The 19,854-nt window shown below is 43.1% G+C and overlaps 4 non-coding genes across 4 annotated transcripts; 3 read left to right on the forward strand and 1 right to left on the reverse strand.

Moving 5' to 3' along the window:
- The first annotated feature begins 631 nt into the window (after positions 1-631).
- On the forward strand, positions 632-705 carry TRNAN-GUU (transfer RNA asparagine (anticodon GUU)). Its single transcript has one exon. It is a non-coding gene; the product is annotated as a tRNA-Asn (tRNA).
- Positions 706-5,263: 4,558 nt separating this feature from the next.
- TRNAH-GUG (transfer RNA histidin (anticodon GUG)) lies at positions 5,264-5,335 on the forward strand. The gene has a single exon. It is a non-coding gene; the product is annotated as a tRNA-His (tRNA).
- A 3,757-nt stretch (positions 5,336-9,092) lies between these two features.
- Positions 9,093-9,166, forward strand: TRNAN-GUU (transfer RNA asparagine (anticodon GUU)). The gene has a single exon. It is a non-coding gene; the product is annotated as a tRNA-Asn (tRNA).
- Positions 9,167-18,141: 8,975 nt separating this feature from the next.
- Positions 18,142-18,214, reverse strand: TRNAV-AAC (transfer RNA valine (anticodon AAC)). Its single transcript has one exon. It is a non-coding gene; the product is annotated as a tRNA-Val (tRNA).
- Between the last annotated feature and the right edge of the window lie 1,640 nt (positions 18,215-19,854).

Below are 19,854 nucleotides of genomic sequence, written 5' to 3' on the forward strand. Positions count from 1 at the left end.
GGGCTAAAGAGGACAATGTAGCCATCCAAGTGTTAGAGTGTCCCGGTGAGTGCCAAACCCTGTCCCAGGGGTGCAGACACAAGGCGACCATCACCAGACCTCTGCACTGGTGGAACTACCCGGTGGACACAGGAAACCTAAACACAACCTCGGCCCCGGAGGCATTTGCCAGGGTGGGCAAACTCTCATTCATTGAGTGTAGGCGAGGATACGGGAAGAGCCATCATGGGAGCCCACCGGCTGTTCAGCTGTCCTTGGATCTCATTCGGTTCAGGCCAGGAGGGTCCAAGCCCTGGATCCCGGTATCTCTGAGGGCGCTGGCATCTGTGGCGGGTAGGGGGAAGGACGTGGCACCCCTTTCCCTCAGGGTAAAGGTCTTACGCTTTGAATGAGTAAGTAAGTAAAGTCGCTCAGTCGTGTCCAACTCTTTGCAACCCTGTGGACGGTAGCCTACCAGGCTTCTCTGTCCATGGGATTTTCCAGGCAAGAGTACTGCCATTTCCTTCTCCAGGGGATCTTCCTGACCCAGGAATCAAGCCCAGATCTCTAGCATTGCGGGCAGAAGCTTTACCGTCTGAACCACCAGGGAAGTGTTTACTCCTTGCAGAGGCAAGTAAGGGATTACGTTGTCGTCTCTGTGGCGCAATCGGTTAGCGCGTTCGGCTGTTAACCGAAAGGTTGGTGGTTCGAGCCCACCCAGGGACGGCAGGTTGAAATTTTAGAGAACACCAAAGAGACTCCCTTTTGCCAAGAGGACACCGGAGAGGGGCTGCAGAGAAAGAGCACAGGAGTCAGGTGCAAAGGAGCAGCGGGGAGCGGGGTGTGGTTCTGAGGGGATTGGAAGCGTCGGTCATTCCTGAGAGCCCAGAGCGCTGACGGCCGGCGCCGTGAAAAGGGCCATTGAGTTCCGCAGCCCGGGAAGGGTGGAGTCCACACTGAGGGCTGCAAGGTCTCCTGGGCTTCGGACCCACCCCTCGCCACCTGCGGCTTCCGGGAGCTGGGGAGTCGGCGGGGGCGATCTCTGCTCGGGTGCGCAGCTGAGGGTCTGAGGACTCTGCGTTGGGTGCGAGACCCCGAAGGCAGTCTGAGGCGGCCCGAGGGGCCTCACTTCAGGGGAGATGAGGAATCCTAAAGCAGGGCCCTCGGGAGCTGCCGTCTCCGTGCCTGAGAGAGCTTGGGGCTCCAAGGTTTCTGAATGAATGTTAAAAGTTGTCTTGGATAGTGGCTGCTGAACCTTGGGTTTTCCTGGATACAGTGCTCAGTGGCAGCGACTGTCCCCTTTCCGTAGGGTAGTGGTTATCACGTTTGCCTCACGCGTGAAAGGTCTCCGGTTCGAAACCATGCGGAAACAGGTCTCTTTTTTTCCCCCTGTGATTTGGCAAAAGGAAAAGACGCGAAAGGCACGGGGTGAGGCAGCTGACGCAGCTCTGGGAGTTGGTGACCACCTGAAAATCTACTCAGCACAAGAAAGCAGCCCTCCTTTCTCTGCTCAGAGTCTCTGCAGAGTCCAGGCCCAGTTCATCCCAGGGGGGAAGGACAAGGCTGACACCTTTACGTCCGGAAACCCCTCCGGCTCCTTGTCGGGCTCCTGGATCTTTCACATGTTCACAGATTGTCACTGAAAACCAAGGAGCTCATTCCCGTAAAGCTCACTTGCTTTTTCCACCTCATCACACTTGAGGAGCAGTCTTATTTTCCTGGTAGAAGAAAAGAGATCGCACCCAGGTCTCACCGTGGGCTCCAGCCAAAGTCACGGAAATGAAGAATTTAAGGCTCCGCGAACTGAGACGGTCACGGAGGGAAAGGAACTGGTACCCGTGCGGTCATCAGAGGCCCCGAGGCCAGGTCAGAGATCTGGAGATAGACGGATCTGCTCATCACCCGTTGAAAGCGAAGTCAGTGCCTGAGTCGAAGGAAAATTGAGGTTCACAAAGAGAGCAGCAAGGCAGCACACAGCCCTAGAGCTAGATCAGGAGGGACTCAGTAGATACTTTGTGATCTGGTCTCAGAAACAGAAGTTTCTGAGGATTTGAAGGGCGATGAGCAGCTGGTCAAGGGCTGGGAGCCTTGCACAGCTGCACACAGCTCTGGTCTGCTGGGCAATTTCCTGTTCTCTGCACCTCTGGTTTCATCTTTTACACTCTCAATTTTCACTTGGAGGCTCTAAGTCATCTTTTGTGTACAGCTCTCTGATGGTCTAGTGGCTAGGATTTGGTGTCCACCACTCTGTGGCCCGAGTTCGATTCCCAGTCAAGGAAAACTCTGCATCTGTACTCACAGGAGACTTCCTCTTCCTACTCAGATCAGAATTGTATTTTGCATCAAGATCCAATGCAGAAGAGTTTCTGCACTGAGTTCCTAAGTGTCACTGAGTCTGGACCTCAGGGCACTAGACCTGGGGCTGGCTGTTGGAGGTGAGATTTCAAAGAATAGCAAGGAGAGATAAGAAAGCCTTCCTCCATGATTAATGCAAACAAAGAGAGGAAAACAATAGAATGGGAAAAACTAGAAATCTCAAGAAAATTTGAGATACCAAAGGAATATTTTATGCAAATATGGGCACAATAAAGGACAAAAACAGTAAAGAGGTGGCAAGAATGCACAGAAAAACTATACAACAAAGATCTTAATGACCCAACAGCCATGATGGTGTGATCACTCACTTGGAGCCAGACATCCTGGACTGCATGGTCAGGTGGACCTTAGGAAGCATCACTACAAACAAAGTTAGTGGAGGTGATGGAATTCCAGTTGAGCTATTTCAAATCCTGAAAGATGATGCTGTGAAAGTGCTGCACTCAATATGCCAGCAAATCTGGAAAATTCAGCAGTGGCCACCAGACTAGAAAAGGCCAGTTTTCATTCCAGTTCCAAAGAGAGGCTATGCCAAAGAATGCTCAAACCACTGCACAACTGCACTAATTTCTCATGCTAGCAAAGTAATGTTCAAAATTCTCCAAGCTAGACTTCAACAGTATGTGAACAGAGAACTTTCAGATTTTCAAGCTGGCTTTAGAAAAGGCAGAGGAACCAGAGATCAAATTGCCAACATCTTTTGGATCATAGAAAAAGCAAGAGAATTCCAGAAAAACATCTACTTCCGCTTCATTGACTAAGACTTTTTAGTCAAAGGAAGCCTTTGACTGTGTGGATCACAGCAAACTGTGGAAAATTCTTAAACAGATCGGAATACCATACCACCTTACCTGCCTCCTGAGAAACCTTCATGCATGTCAAGAAGCAACTGTTAGAACTGGATATGGAACAATGGACTGGTTCCAAATTCGGAAAGGAGTACATCAAGGCTGTATATTGTCACCCTGCTTATTTAACTTCTATGCAGAGTATATCATGTGAAATGCCAGGCTGGATTAAGTACAAGCTGGAATCAAGACTGCAGGGGAGAAATATCAATAACCTCAAATATGTAGATGACACCACCTTTATGGCAGAAAGTGAAGAGGAACTAAAGAGCATCTTGATGAAAGTGAAAGACGAGAGTGAAAAAGCTGGCCTACAACTCAACATTCAAAAAACTAAGATCATAGCATCTGGTCCCATCACTTCGTGGCAAATAGATGGGGAAACAATCTAAACAGTGACAGATTGTATTTTCTTGGGCTCCAAAATCACTGCAGGTGGTGACTGCAGCCATGAAATTAAGACACATGCTCCTTGGAAGAAAAGCTATGACAAACTTAGGCAGCATATTAAAAAGTGGAGACATTACTTGGCCAACAAAGGTCCGTCTAGTCAAGGCTATGTTTTTTCCAGTAGTCATGTATGGGTGTGAGAGTTGGACTATAAAGAAAGCTGAGCACTGAAGAATTGATGCTTTTGAACTGTGGTATTGGAGAAGACTCTTGAGAGTCCCTTGGACTGCAAGGAAATCAAACCAATCAATCCTAAGGGAAATCAGTCCTGAATATTCATTGGAAGAACTGATGCTGAAGCTAAAGCTTCAATATTTTGGCCACCTGATGAGAAGAACTGATTGACTGGAAAAGACCCTGATACTGGGAAAGACTGAAGGCAGGAGGAGAAGGGGATGACAGAGGATGAGATGGTAGGATGGCATGACATGGTAGGATTGATGGACATGAGTTTGAGCAAACTCCGGGAGTTGGGGATGGACAGGGAAGCCTGGCATGCTGCAATCCATGGGGTTGCAAAGAACCAGAGGAGACAGAGACTGAATTGAACTGAGACATAAAAATGCTTAAAGACTTCATCAGCTACATTACAAGAAATGTTAAAGGAGTCCTCCAGGAAGTACAACACTGACACCAGCTGGAAATCTGGATTTACACAAAGGGATGAAGGAAAAATATAAGATTTTAAATTTAAATCTCTTAGAAATATGGGACAGATTTTTAAAAATAACGAAAGATTGTAAGGTTTATAACGTGCACCAAAAAGGAGAAACATAAAGAGATAAAGTTGCTAGTTGCACTCTTTCAGGATATTCTGGACTCCCAGTGACCCTGACTGGGCAACCTGCTCTTGGTTTAGGTCCAGAAACGAGGGACAGAAGTGTAGTGAAGGAGGCATTTTTTGGAAAGGAAGAGCAGAGTAGAAAGAACCACAAAGCCTTGGAGTACTTACTTAAAAGGTACAAGGAGAAAGTTATCCTTGGGTAGGCTTAGAACCATCAGGCAAAGGCGCTAAACAATCACGCCTCAAACCTCAATACAAATGGCCTTCTTTTCATTCCCTTGGGTGCCGAATGCCCCAGCCGCGTCTTTCTCCCTTCCCTTCCCCTCCCTTCTCAGAAACAGCGCCCTGAGATGCCCCCGGCCTGAGACGGGAGGATAGGTAGGGGTCGAAGGAAGCTGATCACTCGCTGGGCTCCAGTATTTCTTCGGTTCTTTGCTCCGCCTTCACCCGGCCGTCTGAGCCGCTGGCGCTGCCCTCCCTCCGCTCGGCCGCGGTCGGTGAGGCGAGAGCTGGAACCAGCGGGAGGGGAGGGTCGGTCCAAGGAACAAACGCCAAGAGCCGGGAAAGAACCCGGCGAGGTGGGGACGAGGACAGTCAGACTTCCCAGATGGCACGTGCCGGATCTGGGGAGATGAGAATTGGTTTTTGATTTTGTTTTGTTTTCTCATCATGTATCAGAAATGAGAGGAAGAGAGCGGAAGCCAGTGAAAGAGAGAATACGAACACCTGAGTAGAGTTTCCAAGAATAAAGTAGCGCAGTAATTGGAATCGTTTTATGTCAAATGACATAGATTAAGGACAATTGTCAACGCTTGGGTTGTGGTGCGCCGTGATCGTATAGTGGTTAGTACTCTGCGTTGTGGCCGCAGCAACCTCGGTTCGAATCCGAGTCACGGCATTAGGTTACACCTGGCATCTCCTTGTTTTTTTTCTTTTCTTAAACACCGTAATGGTCTACACTGGGTTCCCTGAAATGTGACCGCCAATTCTATCCAAAAAGGAAATTATTAACATGTGTAATCACAGAACAAAATGCACAAATCATTAATGAACAGCTATTTGATGTGAAATCATCACCAGGATCAAAATTCAGAAAAAATTTTATCAACGTGTTATGGAAGATACACTTTGATATATGATGAAGCCCTTTGATACATTTTCCGGGTAATGCCTATCCATCCCCTGCTACTCTAAGCTATTCTGATGGCCACCCCACAGATTAAGCTTGTCCTTTCTTCAAACTCACCTAAATGAATATACATATTTTACTATCTAAGGATTATCAAGCAGAAATTCTGAAGTCGAGTTTCCCACTAGTAAGGAAATCACGGAGTTCAGCACCACATGAAAGCAATGGACAAGTTTTTGCCCTGGAGAAAGCCCCTTCAAGATCAGGTATCTCTGCTGCCAGCTAACTATAAGCACATACCCCAAGAGCCACCGTCTTTCACTCCTCCACCCTTCTACCCTTACCAAATCACTGTCTGCAAAGTAATTCTAGCAAAGATCTCCCAATTCTCCTGCCCCTCCCCACACAGGCAAAGCACACTCTCTCACCCACCAGACTGACTGCCTTTCATCAACTCTTCCAGAGCCACACACACACACAGCCACTGTGCTGTCTCATCTACTGCTCCCTCTGCAAGCTTGGTTCACACTCCCACCCTGCCATCCACCAACCACTCTTCCTCACTCACCTCTTGCCCTACAGTGGACATAACATTTATCCTAACAGGTCTTCTGAGTGAGTGTCCAAGGGAAAAGGGAAAATGTGCCCACTGCCAGATGGAGACCACAGGGATTCCAAACAACAGCAGCTGGAGAGTCAGGACATTTACCTGGATCACCATCATATTGATATTCTGGCATTGATTTTTATACATACTTTCTGCTTATGTCAACAATAACAGTTTTCCCTTTGTGGTAGTGAGATGAATTGGAAACTCAAGTTACTCAGGGAAATGAATGTGAATGAATGGATTGAAAGAGAATATTTAGAAAATATAATCCACCCTCACTCTACTGAAGAGTGGGTGAAAATGGCAAAGGCCTGAGAGGTTGGGTGAGTCTGCTTTTGGTGGGCCAGTCATTGGATTTGAAGCAGCTGTTCCTGGGAACTCCCCAAGCTTGGGTCTCTGTCTTCAAGGGATGCTTCAAAGGATTCATCTGCACTGCAGTGACAGACCACAGGACCTGATTTACTTTTCCTGGGAAGCCTAAGCCAGGGTCTTACTGGATCACAAAGATGGATATTTTAATAACAAAAAGTTATAAGAAAATATTCTTGACATTTTTACTGATCAGGGAAATAAACCTTAATACTACATGGAGATATCGTTACCCTGCAGCATGATTGTATTTAAAAGAATTCGTACATCAAATGCTGACAGTTGTGGAGCAATTGCATCTGTAGTAGTCTGTTTGAAATCATTCTAGAAGACTGTTGGCAATTTCTGATAAAGTTAATCTTGTACCTACTCCATGACTCCAAAATTGCAGTACATCCATGAATGCAGAAGTATACAAAAAGATTGATATGGAATATTCATCAAAACACCAAGAATACTCATCAAGGACACCAATTAACACCAAAAAACCCACCAAAATTACTCCAATAGTACCAAAATTAAGAAGTGATATACACAACAGTATGAATATGTTTAATGAACAAAATGTTGCATGAAACAAAAATCAGTAACAAAAAATGTACATTCATTCATTTGAGTTTCAAAAGCAGGCAACAGTACATGATTGCAATAGACTTCAGAATTAGTAATTAAGTGATCTTGCGTAGGAATTGCCTGGAAAGGGTCTCAAGTGACATTGCTAGGATGGTAGCAGTTTTCTATAACTTCGTCTGGGTGGTGATTACATTTGCCCAAGTTCACAAATTGGGCCTATAACTAAAGATGTGTGCTTTTTACACGGTGTGGAGTATAGTTCAATGATTTACTGTTTCCATAAAAATCAGTGGATGGTGGGTGGAGACAAGCTGCTGTAAACTGTGACGACTAGTTTGCATTTTATTGTAAACGCATTGAAAACGCATTCTCCTTTAGTGTTAAAAAAAAAAAAACAAAAAAAAAAACTACTGATATTAGAAATACCTTTTCCAGAAAAAAAGTCATTGACCATATCATTTCGTTAGTGCAAGCTACAGACAAAGCTACTTGAGAGGCGATGTTTCCACTTTGGAATATGTTCTGCTCAACAGTGAGACAAGCAGTTGACCTAGGTTTTGCTTTGACCAGCCCACTTGTGTGCTGTGGGATTTACTCGTCACAGAATACAGATGCAGGGCCAGCAGCAGACTGCTCTCCAACCACTGCTAAGCAGCATAACTCGTCTGGAATTAAAAGCAAAATGAATATTACTCAACTATAAAGAAAAAAAAAAGAATGAAATCATGCCATTTGGAGCAATGTGGATGACCCGGAGATTCTCATATTGAGCGAAGTAAGATGGACAAATACGGTATCACTTACATGTGGAAACTAAAACACAAAAACAAAAATGATACAAATGAAATTATATACAAAACAGAAATAGAGCCTCGGATGTAGAAAACAAGCTGCTGGTTACCAAAGGGAAAAGGGTGGAATGAGGGATAAATTAGGAGTTTCAGATTAACATATATACACTACTGTGTATCAGATAGATAACCAATATGGACCTCTAGCACAGGGAGGGACCTAAACTCAATATTTTGTAAATAAATAAATAAATAAAATATTTTGTAATAAAAACCAATGCAGAAAGAGAATCTGAATAAAATGTATGTATAACTGAATCACTTTGTTGTACACCTGAAACTAACAACACTGTAAATCAACTATATGCCAATTAAAAAAAAAAAAAAAAGCAAATGGAAAGAGGTTATAGACACTAACTTGATACAGTCTGGATATGAACCGAGGTTGCTGCCACCACAATACAGCACTATACACTATACAAGCACAATGCACAACATGACTTCAGGTAACTATCTCCACATAAATAAATCCACACTGTTTCATTCCTGGACACTTACAGAAGTTCGTGTGCTTTTCTCTCTTTCATGCTCTTCTCCGATTCTTCCTCCCCATTTTGCTACTTAAAAAAAAGCAATTTTTCTTTCTGAGGATCTGGCCCAAGCCTCTTCCCAGACTTCCTGGAAGGTCTGCTGGCAGGTTTCATCCATGTCTTTGCTTGCTCTGGCTCCTTTTCACATTTCCTCTTTGGATGTGATCTCTTTCCCGTTAAGCCACACGGACCACACCTACTAAACCGCTGCCCAAAGGTGCAGATGGCCGGATGAAGGTGGAGCAAACCTGGAGCCGTTACTGAGTCCACTGCGGGTTCAGCTTCCCTCGGGCCCCCCTCGGCTCAGGCCTGGCATCCGGGCGCTGGCATCTGAGGCGGGTGTGGAGTAAGACGTGGCAGGGACTCTCGGTTGCACTCCTGCCTTCGGAGTCGCCCGACGCCCGGCTTTCCAACGGGAACGAACACTGAGTGGACTCCGTCTCTCCTATGGCCCGAGGCTTGGAGACCGAGCTGCTCTCCCGCGAAAGGCAGGTGGCTTCGCCTACCTTTGTAGCTTTGCTTGCTTTCTGCGGGGATGAGTGAGTGACTGATTGTTAGTCACTCTGTTGAGACCAAAAACGAGCAAATGTCGAGTCTCTGTGGCGCAATCGGTTAGCGCGTTCGGCTGTTAACCGAAAGGTTGGTGGTTCAAGCCCACCCAGGGACGTGTCTTTGCCTTTTGGAGTGTAAGTGATGTATGATTGATAATTTCTAGTCCGCACGTTGTCCCCAAGCTCCACGACTACAGTCCTTTCCCTTGTGTCTTGTATACACAAACACGAGAACCTATATCCAGATAGTCCACTGATCCTCAGAAAGGGTCTCTGGAGGAAAGCAGGTCAGTGGGAGTCCTGGAATTCAGGAAAGATCAGGCTCATTATCTTTACCCTGTAAACTCCTTTCACCAATGAAATTTCTTTCACTGTTTGTAGTAGCCTTTATTTATCCCTTTCCGTATACTTTTGTAATAAATTTGGTTCTATGCTTTTCCAATGACAGTCATCATTCTTGCACACATGGCTACAGGGTAGACTCCTGGGAGAGTAATTGCTCTGTCATAGCCTTTACATGGTTTGTATATAATTCCTTTTTCTTGCCTTTGTTGACTTATTGGGTGTAAATATTTTGTTATTTCAGCAAATGCTTTGGGCATTATAGCATACATACATCTGTAACTTAGCACAGCCTGCCTTCGAGGGATGGCACACTTCCTCACATTTCTCCCCTGCCTGCCCTTATGCTTATGTTGTCCTGTGTTTTATTTGGCATATGTTTTGAATCCCAAATCCAAGGTTACTACTTAAAAAAAAAAATTCCTCATGTTTTGAAAGAGATTTAATGGATAAAAAAATCATATGTTTCCCATGCATAGACCGTGTCTCTTTTCCTTCATTTCTTTTGTGTCCATCAGGAATTCCAGTTCATGTGAGTTCCCTTCTTCTTGGAGGGCTCCTTTAACTTCTCTTGCTGTGTGGCTTTTCTGGTGACAAAGTCTTTAAGCATGGGTATGTCTATAAATGTCATCATTCAACTTCTATTTTCAAATAGATTTGGGAAGGGGGCATAAGATTCCACCCTTTTTCACTCTCAGTCCTTTAAAAATGTTGCTTCTCTGTCTTCTCACTTTCACTATTATTGATGAGAAATCTGACATAATTTTTACTTTTGCTTTCTGAATGTACTGTGTATTTTCTTTCTGGCTCATTGGACATCTTTTTTTCTTTTATAATGGATTGGAGCAGTTTAATTACTCTGTGACTAGGCACAGTTTTCTTCCTGTTCCTTGTGCTCACAGTTCATCTGGCTCCTTGGATGGGTGGGTTTATAATTTTCATTATGATTGGAGTATGTCCTCTTGGGTTTCTTAAAAGTTTTTTCCTTCAAAAAATTTCTCCTGGTATTTTTTGAGACTCCAAATACTCTCTTGTGTTAGGCCTTTTAAAGTTGCTCTACCATCGGTGATGCTATTAATATGTTCAGTTAAAAAAATTACTGCCATTCCATTTTGAATAGTTTCAGTGGTTCAAAGCTTTGTATTCCTTAATTTTTTTTCTTGCAATGTCTAATTTGTTGTTGATTCACAGATGTTATTGTTTTTATCTCTAAAGTTTGCTTTTTGCCATTTTTGTATGTTCCACATTTCTAATGAACTCTTTGGACATATGCAACATAGTCATGGTAACTGTTTAAAGTTCTCTCTGCTGACTTTTTCATCATGTCAGTTCTGGTCAGTTTTGACTGAGTGACTATATTCTTCCTTTTGCATCATATTTTTATGCCTCTTTGCATGCCTGACATTTGTTGTTGTTGTTTGGATGCTGGACATTATCAAAATTTCCTTTCTGGATAATAGCTACTTTGATATTCCTATGAATTATTTTGAGTTTTGTATTAGGGTACAGTTGGTACAGTTAAGTGACTTGTAAACAGTTTGATCTGTTTGGATCTTGCTTTATGATTTTTTTCAGAAGGTCAGTGTAGAGCTGATTATTCTAGAGCTGTGTTCTTGCCCTAAGGCTCATGAGTTATATAAATCATCTAGTCTGGCTGATGGCAGTGAGAACAATTGCCTGTCCCATGTGAACACCAGGCACTGTTCCATGTTCTGATCCAAAATTTCTTTTCTTGGTCTCAGGTAATTCTCCACAAGTGTGCTCTTATCAGAACTCTGTTTAGTACCTCAGGGAGACTGTTTAGTATCCCTGGATATCTTTTTCTCTTTCATCACTGGACCTTTGCTCTCTGAACCCTAGCTGCCTTGCTCTCCACCAAAACTCAGCTTCCTCTCAACAATCCAAAGAGCTGGTCTCACATCGCCCTTCTCATGCCCAACCTGGACATGCTCTGAAAGTGGTCATGTGGGCCAGTGGCAGGACTCGTCTTGTTTCTCATTCTCAGGTGATTCTCAGTTGTCCTCTTTTGCCCAATTTCCTGTGTCTAGAAACTGACATTATATATTTTCCTTTTATTCCTGTGGGGGCAGGCAAGAAAGGGAGGGTGAGGTTTCAAGCAGGAGGGTAAATCTGATTTTTGTCACTCCAAATACAAAAAAGCAAAATGGCTGTCTGAGGAGGCTTTACAAATAGCTGTGAAAAGAAGAGAAGCCAAAAGCAAAGGAGAAAAGGAACTATATACCCATTTGAATGCAGAGTTCCAAAGAATAGCAAGGAGAGATAAGAAAGCCTTCCTCAGTGATCAGTGCAAAGAAATAGAGGAAAACAATAGAATGGGAAAGACTAGAGATATCTTCAAGAAAATGAGAGATACCAAGGGAACATTTCATGCAAAGATGGGCTCCATAAAGGACAGAAATAGTATGGACCTAACAGAAGCAGAAGATATTAAGAAGAGGTGGCAAGAATGCACAGAAGAACTGTAGAAAAAAGATCTTCACAACCCAGATAATCACGATGGTGTGATCACTGACCTATAGCCAGACATCCTGGAATGTGAAGTCAAGTGGGCCTTAGGAAGCATCATTATGAACAAAGCTAGTGGAGGTGATGGAATTCCAGTTGAGTTATTTCAAATCCTAAAAGATGATGCTGTGAAAGTGCTGCACCCAATATGCCAGCAAATCTGGAAAACTCAGCAGTGGCCACAGGACTGGAAAAGGCCAGTTTTCATTGCAATCCCTAAGAAAGGCAATGCCAAAGAATGCTCAAACTACCACACAATTGCACTCATCTCACACGCTAGCAAAGTAATGCTCAAAATTCTCCAAGCCAGGCTTCAACAATACATGAACCGTGAACTTCCAGATGTTCAAGCTGGTTTTAGAAAAGGCAGAGGAACCAGAGATCAAATTGCCAACATCCATTGGATCATCGAAAAAGCAAGAGAGTTCCAGAAAAAGCATCTATTTCTGCTTTATTGACTATGCCAAAGCCTTTGACTGTGTGGATCACAATAAACTGTGAAAAATTCTGAAAGAGATGGGAATACCAGACCACCTGACCTGCCTCTTAAGAAATCTGTATGCAGGAAACAACAGGTAGAACTGGACATGGAACAATAGACTGGTTCCAAATAGGAAAAGGAGTACGTCAAGGCTATATATTGTCACCGTGCTTATTTAAATTATATGCAGAGTACATCATGAGAAATGCTGGGCTGGATGAAGTACAAGCTGGAATCAAGATTGCTGGGAGAACTATCAATAACCTCAGATATGCAGATGACACCACCTCATGACACCACCTCATGACACCACCATGGCAGAAAGTGAAGAAGAACTAAAGAGCCTCTTGATGAAAGTGAAAGAGGAGAGTGAAAAACTTGGCTTAAAACTCAACATTCAGAAAACTAAGATCATGGCATCTGGTCTGATCACTTCATGGCAAATAGATGGGGAAACAGTGGAAACAGTGACAGGCTTTATTTTGGGGGGCTCCAAAATCACTGCAGATGGTGACTGCAGCCATGAAATAAAAAGACACTTACTCCTTGGAAGAAAAATTATGACTAGCCTAGACAGCATATTAAAAAGCAGAGACATTACTTTGCCAACAAAGGTCCATCTAATCAAGGCTATGGTTTTTCCAGTAGTCGTGTGTGGACTTGAGAATTGGACTATAAAGAAAGCTGAGCACCAAAGAATTGATGCTTTTGAACCATGGTGTTGGAGAAGAGTCTTGAGAGTCCCTTGGACTGCAAGGAGATCCAACCAGTCCATCCAAAAGGAAATCAGTCTTGAATGTTCATTGGAAGGACTGATGTTGAAACTGAAACTCCAATACTTTGGCCACCTGCTGCAAAGAGCTGACCCATGTGAAAAGACCCTGATGCTGGGAAAGATTGAGGACAGGAGGAAAAGGGAATGACAGAGGATAAGATGGTTGGATGGCATCACTGACTCAATGGACATGAGTTTGGATAAACTCCGGGAGTTGGTGATGGACAGGGAGGCCTGGTGTGCTGCAGTCTTGGGGTCACAAAGAGTTGGACATGACTGAGTGACTGAACTGAACTGAACTGAAGGCATCTTATGTGTTTCTAAGTTGATTTCCATAGTAGGTGTGCCAATTTGTATTTCCATCTTTCCAAATCCATGAAAGAGCTTTTTTCTTCATATTCTTGCCATCATGACAAGCTTTGTACACATCTGTATGATACTCTAGTAAGAGGATGGGTACCCTCTTGATTCAGTTAAGCCAGAGGTACAACAAAACTCTAAGTGGACATTACCCAGATATACCCTACTGCACATGTTCAACAGCTAAACTTCCAAGATGTTTAGAAAGCATTCCAATAATTGTAATTATTTTTGGTAATGACCTATTTATTTGAGTCTGAGAAGACTACCCCAAATGACTTCCAGTTGCTTCACACTAAACTTCCAGTTATGGATAGGACAGGGGAAAAAAACACTGGTCTCAGATATTTGTTCTTCTTCACTTTTCTTTATGAATACATTTTTGCCATCTGGATGCACACATTTAATGACTGGCCACCCTCTTACTCAAGACTGTGTTGGAATGCCAATAACTGTGTCTTTATGATTCCTTGACAGTGTTTGGCTGTTTCTGCAAAAATTATCCCATTTGAGACAAATTGTTGGGACCAATAGGATTCTCCACCTGACAATCCATCTTGTGCAGACCTGGTACCAAGAGTTATTAGTCGAGCTTCCCTGAGTTCTTCTGTTGAATCTCATGAGCACTCAGGCTTTCACACAGTAAATCTAGTTCCTGGACATTCTTTCTACTCTCTCAGTGTGTTTCTTTTTCTGTCTGTCATTCTCTGTCCCTCATACTCTAGGCCTCCCCCAATCTACCTAATTTCTTCTCCTTTTCCCCTTTCCAGGACATTGCACTAGATTGCCTTTAATCACTGAGCAGTTCTCAGGCACTTATTAGATGCTAGGCCCTGCTATGGGCAGGGGAAATGAAGAAAGATGCTGAATAGTGAGTCAGCTCAAGGTCTCTGCCCTGTGGAGCTCACATCTGGAGGCATTGAAAAGGGGCACTGCAGCAGGAGGAGAAATGGTTCCTGGCAGTTTTCCCCAGGCTAATCTGCTCATCTTGGCCTAGGGTTCTAGCAGTGATGGAGATAAGAGAAGCATAATGAAGATGGATGACTTCAGATTTAGTAGGCAGAAAACTAAGAACCAAAACAATTTTTTTTTAATTACATAAATAAGCACTTTAGGAAAACAGTAGACATTCAGCAACAGCTTCCCACTTCATGGAGCAGACATTCCACATGTTCCACAATTCTTATAGTGACATTGATGGAAATAGTCACCAATCTTCCATAAAAGGCACCTGAGCCTCCTCTCAACCTGTTCACATATGGTCATTCTGTAATCTATAAACATAGGAGGCAGCATCATAGGAAAATAGTGTTTCTCATTTCTATCTTGGTTATACATGATACAGGCAAAGATCACACATTAATTAATTTAATATCAGTCAAAGAACTCAGATAAACATAGACCTTAAAATCAAAAGTTGAGCTGACACATAAAAGAGAAATGCACGTTGGAATCATATAGTAAATGATACCCCAAAGTCTAAGTGGATTGATTATGATTTCTAGAATTATAATACTACATCTCCATTTAACATATATTATATAGTATATTTAATTTCTTAGAACACATAATTTTAAGTTTATAAACTTAAATGTTTATCCAGTTAAATTTTTTCTTAATTTATTCTTTTATTTGCATTATTTATCTGCACTAAGACTTCCTTGCCATATGCAGGGTCTAGTTCCATGATTGGGGATGGAACCCAGGCTCCCTATATTGGGAGCAAGGAGTCTTAGCTCCTGGACCACCAGGAAAGTCCCTTAAATTTTTTGATAAACAAGTAAAACCAGTATAGCAAACTTAGGCAGTCAGTGTTATTAGAATTTGAAGAGAAAATAAATCCAAGATTGTGCAAACTAGAGTACTTTGTTACCAGTATTTTCCATGTTATTACAGTATTTGAAAAGCAACATAGTTTTTAGACCAAAATTATTTACCTGTGTGATACATACAAGGAATATTCTCTATAAATATAACATTTTCTGTGTGATTTTATGTCAATTATTAGAATAGAGTATAAATAATATTTGAGAATTCTTATTTTCAGCTTGATTTTTTTCCTTATACCTAGCACACAAGGTACATACTAACTTATCTCTATGATAAAGTAAAACTAAACTTTCTGTTTTTTCTTCTTCATTTTAGTAGGAAATGAAGCTACATTTCAGTAAGAAAAGTCAAAGTCCCCTTGGATGTTATCTGCTGGAATTCTCATTGTAGAAGCAGTATCAGTACCTCCACTTTGGACATCCCTTGGAGAAGGAAATGGGAACCCACTCCAGTATTTTTGCCTGGAAAATCCCATGGACAGAGGAGCCTGGCGGTTACAGTTGATGGGGTCCCAAAGAGTTGGACTCGCCTGAGTGATTGAGCACACGCACACACACATGCAAGAGAGAATAAGATTTCCCTGGCCAGGAGTCTAACATGGTCTGGGGTGGTGAAAGCACCAAATCCTAGCCACTAGACCACAAAGGAATCTTGCAAAGTATCTGGTTTAGTGTCTCCAGGTAAAAACTATAAAAGTAAAAATTAACTTCTTGAGATGCCAAGAACAGGAAAGGAGGTGATTGCCAGTGGCTCAGGGCTGAATAAAGCTGTGCAAGTCTCCCAGCTCTTGCCCCTAGATTCCATTCTGGCTTAGCTTTAGTGTTGTGTGCAGCAGAGCCAAGGTCCGGCTCTCTGTCTGAACCTCTGCTGTCTGTATCAGAAAAAGGTGCAGACTGGCTCTCAGGGGGTGATGGGTGGATCTATTTCCTGACCTCTGATGTGGCTCAGGTGCCTCTCCTGATAATGGAATGTGTATGGACTCTTTTCGTACCTGACAGCTCAGTTAGAGGAGTTTTTTATTTGTGTCTTTGGCTCCAGCCTCAGGTGAAGAGTTGGGTTTGGTTTCTTTTGTTCTCTCATGCAAACCAAATGTGCTTCAGAGGGATGAACTTCTGGAGCTATACTATATGTCAGGGTATAGAGGAGATTTACGTGCCAGAGGAACTAAGAGGATTTCCAGATTGTAAAGGTGATCATTTTCCATTGTTTCCCCATCTATTTGCCATGAAGTGATGGAACTGGATGCCATGACCTTAGTTCTTTGAATGTTGAGTTTTAAGCCAACTTTTTCACTCTCCTCTTTCACATTCATCAAGAGGCTCTTTAGTTCTGCTTCACTTTCTGCCATAAGGGTGGTGTCATCTGCATATCTGAGGTTATTGACATTTCTCCTGGTAATCTTGATTCCAGCTTGTACTTCATCCAGCCTGGCATTTCTCATGATGCACTCTGCATAGAAGTTAAATGAGCAGAGTGACAATATACAGCCTTGACTTACTCCTTTCCCAGTTAGCAACCAGTTCGTTGTTCCATGTCGGATTCTAACTGTTGCTTCTTGACCTGCATACAGATTTCTCAGGAGGAAGGTCAAGTGGTCTCGTATTCCTGTCTCTTGAAGAATTTTCCAACAATTTGTTGTGATCCACACAAAATCAAAGTCTTTGGCATAGTCAATAAAACATAAGTAGATGTTTTTCTGGAACTCTCTTGCTTTTTTTGATGATCCAACAGATGTTGACAATTTGATCTCTTGTTCCTCTAAAACCAGCTTGAACATCTGGAAGTTCACGCTTCACGTATTGTTGAAGCCTGGCTTGGAGAATTTTGAGCATTACTTTGCTAGCATGTGAGATGAATGCAATTGTGTGGTAGTCTGAACCTTCTTTGGCACTGCCTTTCTTAGGGATTGGAATGAAAACTGACCTTTTCTGGTCCTGTGGCCCCTGCTGAGTTTTCCAATTTGCTGGCATATTGAGTACAGCACTTTATTTTTTGGGCTCCAAAATCACTGCAGATGGTAACTGCACCCATGAAATTAAAAGATGCTTGCTCCTTGGAAGAAAAGCTATGACCAACCTAGACAGCATATTAAAAACAGAGATATCAATAAATAAATAAATAAAAACAGAGATATCACTTTGTCAACAAAGATATGTCTAGTCAAAGCTATGGTTTTTCCAGTAGTCATGTATGGATGTGAGCATTGGACTGTAAAGAAAGCTGAGCACTGAAGAATTGATGCTTTTGAACTGTGGTGTTAGAGAAGACTCTTGAGAGCCCCTTGGACTGCAAGGAGATCCAACCAGTCCATCCTAAAGGAAATCAGTCCTGAATATTCATTGAAAGAACTGATGCTGAAGCTAAAGCTTCAATACTTTAGCCATCTGATGTGAAAAGACCCTGATGCTGGGAAAGATTGAAGGCAGGAGGAGAAGGGGACGACAGAGGATGAGATGGTTGGATGCTATCACCAACTCGATGGACATGAGTTTGATTAAGCTCCGGGAGTTGGTGATGAACAGGGAAGCCTGGCGTGCTGCAGTCCATGAGGTCGCAGAGTCGGACACGACTGAGTGACTGAACTGAACTGAAAGGTGACCCCAAGTTGGCCTTGTTCTGTGCCCTCCTTGGGCCTGGTGTCCACAGTGACTTAGACAAAGGAGGCCTAGTTTGTAGTGCTGAGTAGGCTTTCAGAAAGTTGCAGAACTCCTCCTATGATTCTTGCAGGCTTTTTTATGTTTAAAATGTACATCAAAAAGTTTGGGATAAAGTGAAGCTGTTTCTGCCTGGTTTCGAACCAGGGACCTTTTGCGTGTTAGGCAAACGTGATAACCACTACACTACAGAAACCATATGGTCAGGTATACCTAGTGACATCCAAGAAAAGCATGTTTGGACACAACTTGCCCTCAAATTTTGAAAGGAAGAGAGCTCTCTGAGCACAGAGGATCCCTCAGGTAAGGAGACTGAGGTTCCTGAAAGGCCCTGGTTTAGGGTTCCTCTCTTCCTCTGGAGTGAGGTCCCTGTGAGCATCCCAGCAGTTAGTCCTCAGGATCACACAAGGAATGCACAGCTTTGGGCCCGAGTGCAGCAGTCACCCTGCTGACTCTCCAGTTCTCAGAAACCTCAGGAGTTGGGACAGTTAGATGTCTCTGAGCCCCAGGCAACCCATTGGTTGGGTGGGGTGGACAAAGTCCCCCCAGCTGCAGACCCGCACCTCTGTGGCCCTTTTCACTGTTCCTGCAGTCACTGGGCTTGGCTCTTGGAAATGATCGATACTTTAATCCTACCTGGAAACAAAGAACCTTTTCCTCTGCTCCGATGCACCTGACCTGCGTGCTCCTTTCGCAGCATCGCTTCACTGGCATCATCCCAGGCAAAGGGGTTTCTCAAGTTCCTGCTGCTATGGCTTATTCTAGTCATCTAGTTTAAGTCCAAAACTTTCATCACACTTTCACATTTAGCAGGAAGAGCAGCAAAGGCTGACGTCTCTGGTCATCTGGCTGTTTGAAAATATCAAACATCAGAGAAGGAAATGGCAACCCACTCCAGTATTCTTGCCTGGTGAATCCCATAGACAGAGAAGCCTGGTTGCTACAGTTCATGGGGTCCCAAAGAGTCAGACACCACTTAGCAACTAAACAACAACATATAATAAGATTAGTTTTTCATCATTGTGGAAATAATGTTTTAACAATCGATTATCCATGCTACAAACTAAAAGGAAAGCATACCTTACAAAGAACAATGAGTCAGTTGTATTTAGTGGCTCGAATTATGAAACAACACATTAGAGGCAAACAGAGAGGAGGAAGGCTTTACTGAGTAGGACATGGACACCTGGAAGAGAGTACGCCAACCGAACAAAGATTTAAATAAACTTCAGCATGGCAAAAGGTGCCAAAAAGATGTAATACACAACTGGCAGAAAATCACAACACATATGAATAAATATATCGTTTAAGAACAGAGTGCTAGGACACATACAAAGCTGTCAGGGAAATAGGCAGTGCATACCAACAGGTGTGTCATACTTGAAGAACTCTAAAAAATAAAATTTGTTAGGCTCTTAACTCCCTTGGTCAGAAAATTACAGATTTGTAACAAATCTTGACCTCAGATGGACTAAAATCTAACCTGGTTAATAGGCTGTACCTTTATCAGTGTGGAAAACAGGAGGCTGTTCATCACAACCCATGTAGTGTATCTTCTCTGGTTTGGGGTGTCAAGGTGGCATGGCCTGTCCACTCTATAAATGTGTGTTCCTTTTGAAACAGTAATTCTAGATCTAGGAGTTTCATCCCACTGGAATGTATAGACACAAATGTAAAGAAAAGAAAATACTGAACATCAATGCTGGCCGAGTTTCCCTTCCTGACCTGTATTGAATTCGTTTGCTGACCAGGCCAGGTATAAAGCTGCGGAGGGATCAGGCTCGGTCCACGCAGACCTCACGGTTGTGTATTCCTCCCTTATTGTACTTGAGATTC

Source organism: Bubalus kerabau, chromosome 6 (assembly GCF_029407905.1).
Source record: "Bubalus kerabau isolate K-KA32 ecotype Philippines breed swamp buffalo chromosome 6, PCC_UOA_SB_1v2, whole genome shotgun sequence".
Lineage (NCBI taxonomy): Eukaryota > Metazoa > Chordata > Mammalia > Artiodactyla > Bovidae > Bubalus > Bubalus kerabau.